This window comes from Pistacia vera, unplaced genomic scaffold (assembly GCF_008641045.1).
Source record: "Pistacia vera cultivar Batoury unplaced genomic scaffold, PisVer_v2 Contig190, whole genome shotgun sequence".
Classification (NCBI taxonomy): Eukaryota; Viridiplantae; Streptophyta; class Magnoliopsida; order Sapindales; family Anacardiaceae; genus Pistacia; species Pistacia vera.
In genome coordinates, this window is record NW_022195991.1 from 2,067,461 (window position 1) to 2,081,527 (window position 14,067).

At 31.9% G+C, this 14,067-nt stretch overlaps 1 pseudogene; it reads left to right on the top strand.

Annotated features, from left to right (window-relative positions):
* The first annotated feature begins 800 nt into the window (after window positions 1-800).
* LOC116127342 lies at window positions 801-9,992 on the top strand (annotated as a pseudogene).
* The last annotated feature ends 4,075 nt before the right edge of the window (window positions 9,993-14,067 follow it).

Here is a 14,067-nt window from a genome sequence, read left to right on the forward strand (position 1 = left end):
AAGTTTCATACACAATTAGAAGGTGGTTCTGATTTTGTATTTTAATAATTATGACTATCACTATCTTTGACACTCTTAAACTTTGATTCATACTATCATATTTATGAATTATAAAATAAATTTATAAATATTATAATTACTAGAGTGAAAATGAAGTTTTTGAATTGCCCATAGTTAAATTAACATTAATTGTGACAAAAGAATCAAACTGAATATTAATATTAATATGATTTTTGAACTTAATTAAATAATTAGTATGACTTTAAGTGTTTGATATCATTATTTAAGTTTGATTACAAACCCACATTTCTTAATATCACCATGAGTCGTCATACTATAATGATAATTAATTAATTTTTAATCATTTATTAAGTAATATATTATGTTCATCGATTTATCATATATAATTACTAATTTATTATATATATACACTTAGAATTTGATAATTGAAGTAAATATTATTCATCGAATCACTATTTTATTCAAAAATAATTATTTTAATAGATTAAAATCCTTTTACTTAGATCCTTATTCCAATTATACACTCTAATAATCAAAACTTTATGTTAACATTATAATATATATTTTAAAAATTATATAATATTTATTATTTAATAGTAAATTAATATAGTCCATCCCTCCACTTCTTCGCCACGTACCCATGTGTCTTAATTGCATTTTAATTTTTTATATGCATTACAATAGACACCCATACTTTAATGATGCTTTGTTCCAGTCCTAATTCCAAGACAGGTTCCATCCCGAGTACCCAACCTCGGTTCCCATTCTAGGTTTAGGCGATGCAAGAACCGAAAGCGATACCAAAACTGACCCGCATAGTGATGCTTCCAAAAATTGGTACTGGAACCTACTCGATGAAGCCAGGTTTCGGGTTGATTCTGGTTCTACCGACCAATTTCAGGTAAATCATTACCATGTTCACCCCTTAATTAATGCTATGTTATTAAATGATGAAGTTATTTTTGATGCCATTGGGATCATACACTTTAGATGGTTGAGATTCAATACAACTTACATTAATGCACTTTGGAAATATCATATATAAATGCATCTCTAACTATTTAAATGCATTAATCTATTGGATCAAAATTACCTAAAAAAAATAAGGCTTTGATCCTACACTTAGATATTTATAAACAAACTTTCATTTATTTATGATTGATATGATAACGTGTATAGGCCATTAAAGATTATTTCATCATCCATCATTATGCAACTTACATAATTAATGCACTTTGAAATTCATATATAATGCATCTCAACATTTAAATGCATTAATCTATTGGATCAAAATGTCTAGAAAAAATAGCTTCAATCCTAACCATAGATTTAAAACAAAACTTTCATTTTATTTATGAATTGTTATGACAACGTGTATGGATAATTAAGATTTAATTTCATCATCCTCACATTAATGCACTTACATAATTAATGCACTTTGGAAATATCAATATAAAGTCAATCTCAACCATTTAATGCATTAATCTATGAATCAAAATACGTAAAAAAAAATAAGCTTTATGTCCTAGCCCGTAGATATTTATAACAGAAACTTTCATTTGTTTATGAATTGATATGACAACTGTGTAGGGTATTAAAGATTTATGTAGTCAGTCAATGGTACTCTTCAGTAGAGGGTACACCAGTCAATGGTAGGTACCAAGACTCAGTCAACTCTGAACGTATTATTTAGTTATCACATATGTATACTATTACATCACATTCAATATAGCCAGGTCAGTGACCAACGTCCTAATTAAATTTTGTGCAGAAATATATCAATTTAATCCCTTAAACTTCAGGCTCTTTTTGACTACTTTGTTAATTAAACTCTACACTTTCATCCTTCATTTAGGGATGTCAAAAATTACCCAGCTCATTTTCATTTAAATTTGTCACCCAACCTAGATATAATATATGAAATTTTAAAAATAAAACTTACATTATCCATCTCAAAAGGTAATCGAGTAAACCAAAAGAAAAGTGTGTCGGCCTACACACTTTTTTTTTAATCAGAAGTGTCCGGTCCACGTATATTCACCTCACTCCATTCTCCTATGCCCTAAAGTATAAATTCTCTCAATAGTTACCCTTATTAGAACAATGGATCGAATCATGATTTTTTTTAGTAATACAGGCAGATACTGGAAGCTATTTTATATAAGAAAAAACCCTAAGTGGTCCAAAGTCAATATCATGAGTATAGGCTTTGAGAGTTGACTTAGTCAATATTAGGATAGCTGACTCAGTCAATCTTATCCAGATTTGTGTGGAAGTTATTCTCTCTTATAAACATTATGGTGCCAATTTTTAACAAAAATAATGGTTATACAATTATCAAGTTTGTGGGGAAGATAATTTAATTCTCTCTTATTACACCCTTAATCTTATGATTATATAAAAAAAATGGTTTATTATATAATAATGAAAACTAGATCTCTTCTAAACCAAATTTATATATATTTATACATTTTTTATCCATATGACATTATGCTCATTAAAAAATTAAACATTAATAAATACTATATGGACCACTGTGGGTTTGGTTTTGTCGTTTAAAATACTAGAAAAAGGGCCTTTCAAAGAAAGGGACGTTAGTAAAGTTGTCAAGGTTTGGGTTTTTGAAAAGAGTAAACTACTTTTCCCACCCAAGGTTTGCTTTAATGACACTTTTCACCCAAAGTTTATATTTTGTTAATACCAAAAACACTTTACTTTCTTAGCTACGTTCGCAGTTATAGAGTCAGGATAAAGGGCTTTTAGAGTGGAGGCCAATGATCTAATGGTGGTGACGATTAATATTCACTACTGAAATTAGATAGAAATCAGCTAAAACAAGAACTCTAGCTTTATGTGATCACAATTAGCGAAAAATCAGGTGTCAAATGAGAGAGGTTTTATAGAGAGAAGACTAGAGGTTAAATGTGGTGACGGAAAGAATTTTCATGTCAGAATCGCAGGAATTTGCTTTAAATAGTAACAAAATTAACTTTGGGGAAAGTGGTATTTTGAAATATTTGTGGGTGGGAAAATGTCATTAAGGTAAACATTGGGTGGGAAAATTTGTTTACTCTTTTGAAAATATTAAAAAATATAGATGTTTTATTTTTTATTTTAGGTACTACCCACATGGAGTTGTCCTAAGCGTCATGAAAAATCCTACAAACCCAATGACAAAATAATTGCATAAATGTTTAATGGTATCTCTATCTAATCCTGGCCATGAAACACCTACAGCCCAATGGATAAAGATAATGTGATATTTTGATATGTATCTCTCTACGACTGAACACAGACTTTCTGAGTATATTTAATCTAATAGCTAAAGGTTGTCATCTGTCCAAAGGAAAAGGTTAAAATATTTATGATTTCACAATTATATATATAGTAACGATCTGGCTACTATATAACATGATAATTTCAATCTAACATGTGGTTAAGTTTCTGCCATATAAAACAAATAGATTTCTGCATAAAAAAACAAAAATGGATGCCTTCTCGCGTGTAAGTCGGGTTTCAAGATCAGCCTGGAACTTGTAATTTAGCTATCAACTTTTCTTACCCCAACTACAGGAAAGGGCATCCATTTTGTAATTTAGCTACCAATTAATTGTCTAAATAAACAATTGCTCCATCTCTTTCAGGCTAAAAGCATATTATGTTGTCATTAAATCTGTTTCTTCAAAACAAATGGGAATTTTTTAAGTATAAAATTATCCAGTTAATAATCCCTTGAGTTTTTGTTACTGATATACCTACTTTGCTTGGTATTATGCGACAAACAAGTTAACAGAAAAGAGTGACGTGTATAGCTTTGGAGTCGTTCTCTTGGAGATAATAACTTGCAGGCCAGCAGTTGCTAGAATCGATGAGCATGAGAAGATTCCCATTAGAGATTGGGTGAGTTCTTTGGTTGCCAAAGGTGACATAAAGAGCATTATTGATCCAAGATTACAAGGAGACTTCAGCGTTAATTCTGCATGGAATTCTGTTGAAGTAGCAATGGCTTGTTTAGCTCTTACTGGTCATAGAAGGCCAACCATGAGTCAAGTTGTGACGGAGTTGAGTGAGTGTTTGGCTTCTGAGATGGCTAGGACACAGTCGGGCCCTGGTATGGATTCAAATGACTCGGTTGATCGGATGATTAGTATGAATCTTAGTAGTGTATTAAGTCCCGGAGCAAGGTAAAAAAAATTCGGAAAATGTCGGTAGTGAATAATTGAATGGGCCGGTTTTGATCCTAGCTGCTTCTGTTGACAATTGTTCATACATTAGTGTTTTTTTTTTTTTTTTTTTTTTTCAATGAACAAGAACAGTGATACTCTTGTCATTTAATTGAGAACAGGATTTAAAAAATTCAGTGAATAATTTGTTTGCAACTTTCCTTAATTAATAAAAATCTATCAGTCTATGTATATGTGTTTGTTGAACTAAAGATATATTAGTATTTATTAAAGGAGTTGCCCAATTGATGTCCAAATTATTCAAAAATTGGTAGGTCCACAACCTAATATCATAACTTTCTCTCACAACTCGTGACATGGTAGCTCGTAATTGATCACTTACAAATGGGTTCCGTCTACCTACTGTGGGTCCTATCTATCTAACCAATTACGAACAGTCATGTTGAAGATTATAAAAAAAGATTATGAGATTGGGTTGTGGACCTAACATTACTGAAAATTATATATCACATAATTTCAAATATGATTTTATCATCACACTATATTACTGCATACATCACATTCAATATAGTGGCAGACATACATATATACAGGCAGCCACCCCAGGTCCTACTTTAAGTTTTGTGTACAAATATATTAATTTAATCCCTTGAACTTCATGTTTCCCTTTGGCTTCTTCATTCATTAAATTTTAACTTCGATCTCATCATTTAGGGATGTCAAAAAAACCAAGTTCAATTTTGATTTTAAATTTCTCGCCCAACATAACCAAAAACCATGTGAGCACACCTTTGCACTATTTAAGCCACTTTCTACATCTTACCTACCTCGTGGCAGGATATAAGTCAGCTGAAAAAATATGCATAAACTTGCAAGAGACGCTCACCGCCCAAACGGTCTACTTTATTCACAGTACAAATTCATTTTCAAAAGTTATTTTTTCATTGAATATGAGACTATAGGGCTAACGTATTAACTTGTTCTTTCGGTTCGTTGTGAGGTTCTTAGCAATTGCTTTAACACTTGACGAAGGTTATATTTAATAATTTGCTAATTTCTTACCTTAGACTAAAAGGCTCTGTTGGTTTTAACTAAAATGTAAAGGAAAGAAGAAGATGAACACAATGAAAAAAATGCAGAAAAACCGTGTGTTTCTCACATTTCATTGCTTTTAAACTTCAATTTACCTGGACTACAGTGAACTGCTCCAGCAAAATATCATTGGGCTTAACAGGCTCAGCTTGTACTTCATGAACACGCCCGACAGCTAGCTCGGGGAAGATATAAAGGTCTACTGAGTGCCGTAAGGAGTAAGAGTCAGCCGGAAAAATATGCATAAACTTACGAGAGACGCTCACGGCCCCCACGGTCTACTTTATTCATAATACAAATTCTTTTTCAAAAGCTAATTTTTCATTGAATTTGAGAATATAGAGCTAACTTATCAACTTTTTCTTTCAGTTTGTTGTGAGGTTCTTAGCAATTGCTTCAACACTTGACGAAATTCTTGTTTCACACTTGATGACCATCCTGATAATTACTACATTTTCTCATTGCTACACTGACATTTGACTGTAACTCATGAAATCTTTTTTTTTTTTTTTTTTTTTTCAGCAGTGATGGGTATATATAAATATAAGTATACATTAACTTTCCTTAGAACAAGTTATAGGGATATGAAGGGGTTAAGGACTTTCCACCATGCATTGCTTGCAGTTTTCACTCTTGCTGTATTGATTCACGCTGAGGAACCTCTAAACTTTTGCTTTCTGAAAATTAGTTATTGCCTCCATAGTGTTTGATCATGCTTCATGGAATTTGAAATTTGCATTCGAAGTTACAAGTTTAATGTTTAAGAAATATAATTAGTTTGATGCTGCAAAATCCGGTACCCTGTCTCTATTTATCTAAGAATTTTATTAGCTATACCTGTTTGACTCTTTGTTTGTGTCACTTTCTTAGGCTTCATTAGCATAGATTGTGGAATACCAGAAGGTTCGGGCTATGATGATGAGAAAACTGGCATAAAGTACATTTCAGGTGTGAACTTCACCCATGGTGGAATAAATCGAAGTATATTATCCGAATTCCAGACCAGTGACCTTGAACGGCAATTTTACAATGTCAGAAGTTTCCCTGAAGGTATAAGAAATTGTTACACCATATATCCTGCACAAGGAAAGAATAATAGGTATTTAATCAGAGCCCGTTTCATGTATGGGAACTGTGACAACCAGAATAGTGTGCCACAGTTTGATCTTTATCTGGGAGTTAATCTCTGGGGAACTGTGACACTGGACCCAGAAAACCCTTCTACAAGTGTAACGGCGGAGATCATTCATGTGCTTTCAACGAATTATATATTTGTCTGTCTTGTTAATACGGGTCGTGGAACACCGTTCATATCATCGCTAGAGCTTAGGCTTTTTGGATAGTGCAATTTACACCACTGCGAGTCTGTCTGATTCACTTCTACTCCAAAGACGTTATGATTTTTGTTCTACAACCAATCAATCAGTCAGGTGAAACATTTACTGATCTCTATTTATGGTGTGAGGTATAAGGTATTGTGTTTCTATAATTAGTGATTTATTGTCTCACTAGGTACAAAGATGATAAATATGATCGCATTTGGATGCCCAGAAATTCCCCTGAGCGGGAAACATTAAGCCAAACATTCCCAGTTGATGCGCAGGCTCTGAATGCTACGCTTTCCAACCACCAACCGTTGTAATGGGTTCTGCTTGCACACCAACAAATGACAGTGAAGCCATGTTCTTTACTTGGGATTATTCCAATGATCCAACTTCCAAGTATTATTTTTACATTCACTTGGCTGAAGTTGAGCTTCTAGGCAACCAGATCAGAGAATTCAACTTCTACCTAAATGAGACGCCCTTTTATGGACCTGTTACTCATAAGTTACTCCCAGAAACTGTTTTCACTTCATTACCAGTGACACAAGGAACTGGAAGTGTCCGGCTTAAACTCAATAAAACTGAGACATCGGACCTTCCACCCATTATGAATGCCATTGAAATCTACATGGTAAAACAATTCTCGCAACTGCAAACAGACCAAAATGATGGTATGCTTTACTGAACATATGCTTATCACTACATGCATATGGTGTGAATTTCTTTTTCTTTATAACACTTCCTCTTTTCTTCTGAACTTTTGAAAATCTTAGTTCGTGCTATTATTAATATAAAATCAACATACGGTGTCAAAAGAAACTGGCAAGGAGATCCATGTGCCCCCAAAGGTTACTGGTGGGATGGCCTTAACTGCAGCTACGAGAATAATTATTCCCCCAGAATCGTATCATTGTAAGTCTAATTATGCCTTTCAATAAGTACACAGGAGTTATATTTTTATCTTAGTTATGTCACAATCTCTTTAATAACAATTGAACCTTAAATAGGAACATGTCTTCGAGTGGATTAACTGGGGAAATATCGCTACATTTCTCTGAACTGACATTACTAGAATCTCTGTAAGTATAAATTCTTCTGTCATTAACCAAGTAAGAAATATTCATAATAGAAATTGAATTTACAGGGATTTATCAGACAATAGCTTAAGTGGAACAATACCTGAAGTTTTATCTCGACTGCCATCTTTGAGAAACCTGTGAGTTAATTACTTCGTTATTAAAGTGGTAACATTTTAATAGGACAAATAAGGGGCTAGCTATTCATGTTTATTGTCTAACTTTCCAGAAACTTAAAAAGAAACAATCTCAGAGGATCACTTCCAGGTGAACACAGGGAAAGATGGAACAGAGGGTTGCTTACTTTAAGGTTTGCCTCTTCTTGTAAACATCCAATGAGGGTAATTTTGTTGGATCTCATGAGTTTTCTAAAATATCACCCCCCTGAATAGTTTCAGAAAACATCACAAAACTCTCTGCAGTTAATATCCATCCAATATAAATATATAATATTCTGAAACTTTGAAACAGAGACCTTTGGGTGGCGTTGAACTTTCAGCAAATCAAAGGGATAGTGATTTATTTTGTTCAACAAAGAGATTGCTTTCTGGTAATGTAGGAGATTGTCACTATTTCTAATCATTTCTTTTTTTGTTGTCGGTCAATTGATGCAAATGGGGACGAAAATCCAAATATTTGTCTCTCGGCTTCATGTGAGAAAACGAAAAACGAATATGTTGTTCCAGTAATTGCATCACTCGCTACATTTTCCGCTTTCATGATAGCGTTGGCCATCTTCTTCAGCCTAAAAACGAGGAAAAAGAAAGGTCAGTACTCGATATATAAAAAATGTAACATAGTCACATATACTGTGGGATACAATTGACTATTGTCTTGATATAAACTTCTTTTATTTTCAGTTATTGGGGAGATGGAAACAGAGTTAAAAGGTAGAAATGATTCTTTTGAATCAAGAAATCGGCAATTTACATATTCAGATGTTCTATCGATTACCAAAAACTTCGACTGGGTTCTTGGTAAAGGAGGATCTGGAACAGTTTATTATGGCTTCCTGGATGAAAATTATCGCTACTTGGATCACACTGAAGTAGCTGTCAAGATGCTGTCTCCATCATCCGCCCAAGGTTGCAAAGAGTTCCATGCAGAGGTATGCGATAGCAGAGTAATAATTTATGCCAAATTGTGAGGAAATTCCCATGGCTTACTGTTTCATATATGCGTTGAATTACAGATTAAGCTCCTGATGAGAGTCCACCATAAAAACTTGACAACCCTTATTGGATATTGCATGGAAGACACGTATATGGGGCTTGTCTATGAGTACATGGCCAAGGGAAACTTGGAAAACTATCTGTCAGGTTACTTCAAATTTGTCCTAAATATTTATGCAAGCGTGCACACCATTTGACCTTTATATGTTTCCAAGTATATTTATTGAATCGCCCAATGTGATAAATTCACTGCTGATTTTGATGCACAGGTAAAGATGACTACATCTTGAGTTGGGAAGATAGATTGCGCATAGCAGTGAACGCTGCACAAGGTTAATCTTAATGAGTACTGAATGAGTTATTACTATTTTTCATTTTCCGATGCTTAATATATATATAAACACCATTATATTTGAAATGTAGGATTGGAGTATTTGCATTATGGTTGTAAGCCACCCATAGTCCATAGAGATGTGAAGCCTGCAAACATCTTATTGAATGAAAAGTTAGAAGCTAAAATGGCTGATTTTGGCTTATCCCGAATATTTCCAACTGAAAGTGGTACTAATATAATGACTGAGCATCTTGCTGGTACCCCAGGGTACATTGATCCGGAGTATGTACTTGGTTAATACTATTGGTTTTCTCTCAAATTATTGATATAATGTTTCCAAATTACAGAATGAAAGAGAAATGGAAATTTATATTATAATTTGCTTTCAATGCAGGTGCTCTATGTACAACCGGATGAATGAAAAGAGTGATGTTTATAGTTTTGGAGTTGTTCTTTTAAAGATAATTTCAAACCGAGCGGTGATTGCAAAAATATCTCAACAGAATGTTCATATAAGTGAATGGGTTCGATCCAAGCTTGCAGAAGCGGATATCAGAAATATTGTTGATCCACATTTAGGGGATGATTTTAATACTAGTTCTGCATGGAAAGCTGTGGAACTCGCACTAGCTTGTGCATCTAACACTTCGTCTGAAAGGCCTACCATGACTGAGGTAGTGATGGGATTGAAAGAGTGTTTTGCTGTAGAAATTGCTCGAAATGATGAAGGCCGTTACACATTAGACAGCGTTAATCTGGATTCAGAATTTTCTCCTCAAGCAAGGTAGCATATTTTTCAGAAATCCTGTGGATCAAAGGTTCAATATCCACGCAATGTTAAATTTATAATCTTTTTTCTTTGCTTGTAATGATCGAACAATCAGACTATTCAACAAGAAGACCATCTCATTGTTGAACAATCAACGCATTAATTACTCAGTTCATGAATATTTTGTTCTGTTTTGAGCATTAGAAGGATTTATAGTGGACCCAATTGGAATAGAGTAGTACGACTATTCCTTTCACAATAGCGTTTACAACTGCAACACGGCTTCAGTTGATTTCATTGTCTAACGTTATCTAAAAAATCTTCGGTTACTTACCTGGGTACCCTATAAAATTTCAATTACCCCCTATTAATTTAAAAAGTGACAAGTAAACCTTAATGATTTACCAATACACCCCCAAAAATTAAGAAAACGAGCAATTAGTAGTTTTCAATTTTTATTACTCATTTGTCCAATCACAGTCACAGATCCATGGAAATATTTTATATATATATATATATATATATTAAATTTTACATCAAAGTATATTTATGGAATTAATTTTGAGAATTAAATTTTAGTGAACTTTATTATCCAAAAATACAATTATTATATAGTAATATAATTACTAGAGTGAAAATGAAGTTTTTGAATTTTCCGATAAGTCAATTAAATATTTAATCATTTAATTAAGTAGTATACTAATGTTCATCAATTTATTATATATAATTACTAATTTACTACAGATATGCTTAGAACTTGATAATTGAAGTAAATATTATTCAATCAAATATATTATTTTATTTAAAAATAATATTGTTAATAACATTAAAACACTTTTAATTGGATCTTGATTCTAATTATACACTTAATTAATCAAATAATTAACGAATCTAAAATATTTTTATCCTCTTAAGTCTTAATCACATGCCCTCAAAACTTTAACATTATAATATCTATTTTTAAAAAGAGAAATAAAATATAATTACTAATAAATAAATTATTTTAGAAAAAGTTTCATACACAATTAGAAGGTGGTTCTGATTTTGTATTTTAATAAATTAATGACTAATCACTTATCTTTGACACTCATTAAACTTTGATTCATACTATCATATTTATGAATTAATAAAAATAATTTATATAATATTATAATTACTAGAGTGAAAATGAAGTTTTTGAATTTGCCCATAAGTTAAATTAACATTAATTGTGACAAAAGAATCAAACTGAATATTAATATTAATATGATTTGTGAATCTTTAATTAAATAATTAGTATGACTTTAAGTGTTTGATATCATTAATTTAAGTTTGATTACAAACACTCACATTTCTTAATATACCATGAGTCGTCATACTATAATGATAATTAATTAAATTTTTAATCATTTAATTAAGTAATATATTATGTTCATCGATTTATCATATATAATTACTAATTTATTATATATATACACTTAGAATTTGATAATTGAAGTAAATATTATTCAATCGAATCAACTATTTTATTCAAAAATAATTATTTTAATAGAATTAAAATACTTTTACTTAGATCCTTATTCCAATTATACACCTAATTAATCAAAACTTTATGTTTAACATTATAATATATATTTTAAAAATATATATAATATTTATTATTTAATAGTAATTAATATAGTCCATCCCGTCCACTTCTTCGCCACGTTACCCATGTGTCTTAATTGCATTTTAATTTTTTATATGCATTTACAATAGACACCCCATACTTTAATGATGCTTTGTTCCAGTCCTAATTCCAAGACAGGTTCCATCCCGAGTACCCAACCTCGGTTCCCATTCTAGGTTTTAGGCGATGCAAGAACCGAAAGCGATACCAAAACTGGACCCGCATAGTGATGCTTCCAAAAATTGGTACTGGAACCTACTCGATGAAGCCAGGTTCGGGTTGATTCTGGTTCTACCGACCAATTTCAGGTAGAATCATTACCATGTTCACCCTTAATTAATGCTATGTTATTAAATGATGAAGTTATTTTTGATGCCATTGGGATCATAGCACTTTAGATGGTTGAGATTCAATACAACTTACATGATTAATGCACTTTGGAAATATCATATATAAATGCATCTCTTAACTATTTAAATGCATTAATCTATTGGATCAAAATTACATCTAAAAAAAATAAGGCTTTGATCCTAACACGTAGATATTTATAAACAGAACTTTCATTTTATTTATGAATTGATATGATAACGTGTATAGGGCCATTAAAGATTTAATTTCATCATCCATCACATTAATGCAACTTACATAATTAATGCACTTTGGAAATGTCAAATATAAATGCAATCTCAACCATTTAAATGCATTAATCTATTGAATCAAAATTACGTTAAAAAAAAATAAGGCTTTAGTCCTAGCCCGTAGATATTTATAAACAGAACTTTCATTTGATTTATGAATTGATATGACAACGTGTGTAGGGTAATTAAAGATTTAGTGTAGTCAGGTCAATGGTACTCTATCATGTAGAGGGTATCACCAGTCAATGGTAGGTTACCAAGACTCAGTCAACTCTGAACGTATTGATTTAGTGTAATCCACATATGTATATTACTATGTATACATCACATTCAATATAGCCAGGTCAGTGGTAGACCAACGTCCTAATTAAATTTTGTGCAGAAATATATCAATTTAATCCCTTAAACTTCAGGCTCTTTTTCGACTACTTTGTTAATTAAACTCTACACTTTCATCCCTTCATTTAGGGATGTCAAAAAATTACCCAGCTCAATTTTCATTTAAATTTGTCACCCAACCTAGATATAATATATGAAATTTTAAAAAATAGAAACTTACATTATCCATTCTCAAAAGGTAATCGAGTAAAACTAAAAGAAAAGTCGTGTCGGCCTACACACTTTTTTTTTAATCAGAAGTGTCCGGGCCAACTTATATTCACCTCACCCATTCTCCTAGGGCCCTAAAGTATAAATTTCCTCAATAGTTACCCTTATTAGCAATACAAATGGATCGAATTCATGATTTTTTTAGTAATACAGGAAGATACTTGGAAGCTATTTTATGTAGAAGAAAAACCCAATAAGGTGGTCCAAAGTCAATATCATGAGTATAAGGCTTTGAGTAGTTGACTTAGTCAATAGTAGGATAGCTGACTCAGGTCAATGCTTATCCAGATTTGTGTGGAAGTTAATTTCTCTCTTATAACATTATGGTGCCAATTTTTAACAAAAATAATGGTTATACAATTATCAAGTATTGTGGGGAAGATAATTTAATTCTCTCTTATTACACCCTTAATCTTATGATATTATAAAAAATAAATGGTTTTTTATATATATAATGAAAACTAGATCTCTTCTAAACCAAATTTATATATTATTTATACATTTTTTATCCATATGACATTATGCCTCATTAAAAAATTAAACATTAATAAATACTATATGGACCACTGTGGTGTTGAGTTTGTCGTTTAAAATACTAGACAAAAAGGGCCATTTCAAAGAAAGGGACGTTAGTAAAGTTAGTCAAGGTTTGGCGTTTTTGAAAAGGGAAAACACCTTTTCCCACCCAAGGTTTGCTTTAATGACACTTTTGCACCCAAAGTTTATATTTTGTTAATATCCAAAATGCACTTTACTTTCTTAGCTGACGTTCAGCAAGTTATTAGGAGTCAGGATAAAAGGGGTTTTGTAGAGTGGAGGCCAATAGATCTAATGGTGGTGACCGATTGAATATTCACTACTGAAATTAGATAGAAATCAGCTAAAAACAAGAAACTCTAACTTTATGGTGATCCACAATTAGCGAAAAATCAGGTGTCAGAATGAGAGAGGTTTTATAGAGAGAAGACTAGAGGTTGAAATAGTGGTGACGGAAAGAATTTTCATGTCAGAATCGGCAGGAATTTGCTTTAAATAGTAACAGAACATTAACTTTGGATGAGAAAGTGGTATTTTGAAATATTTTGGGTGGGAAAATGTATTAAGGTAAACATTGGGTGGGAAAAATTTGTTTACTCTTTTGAAAAATATTAAAAAAAATATAGATGTTTTATTTTTTATTTTAGGTATCTAGCCCACAT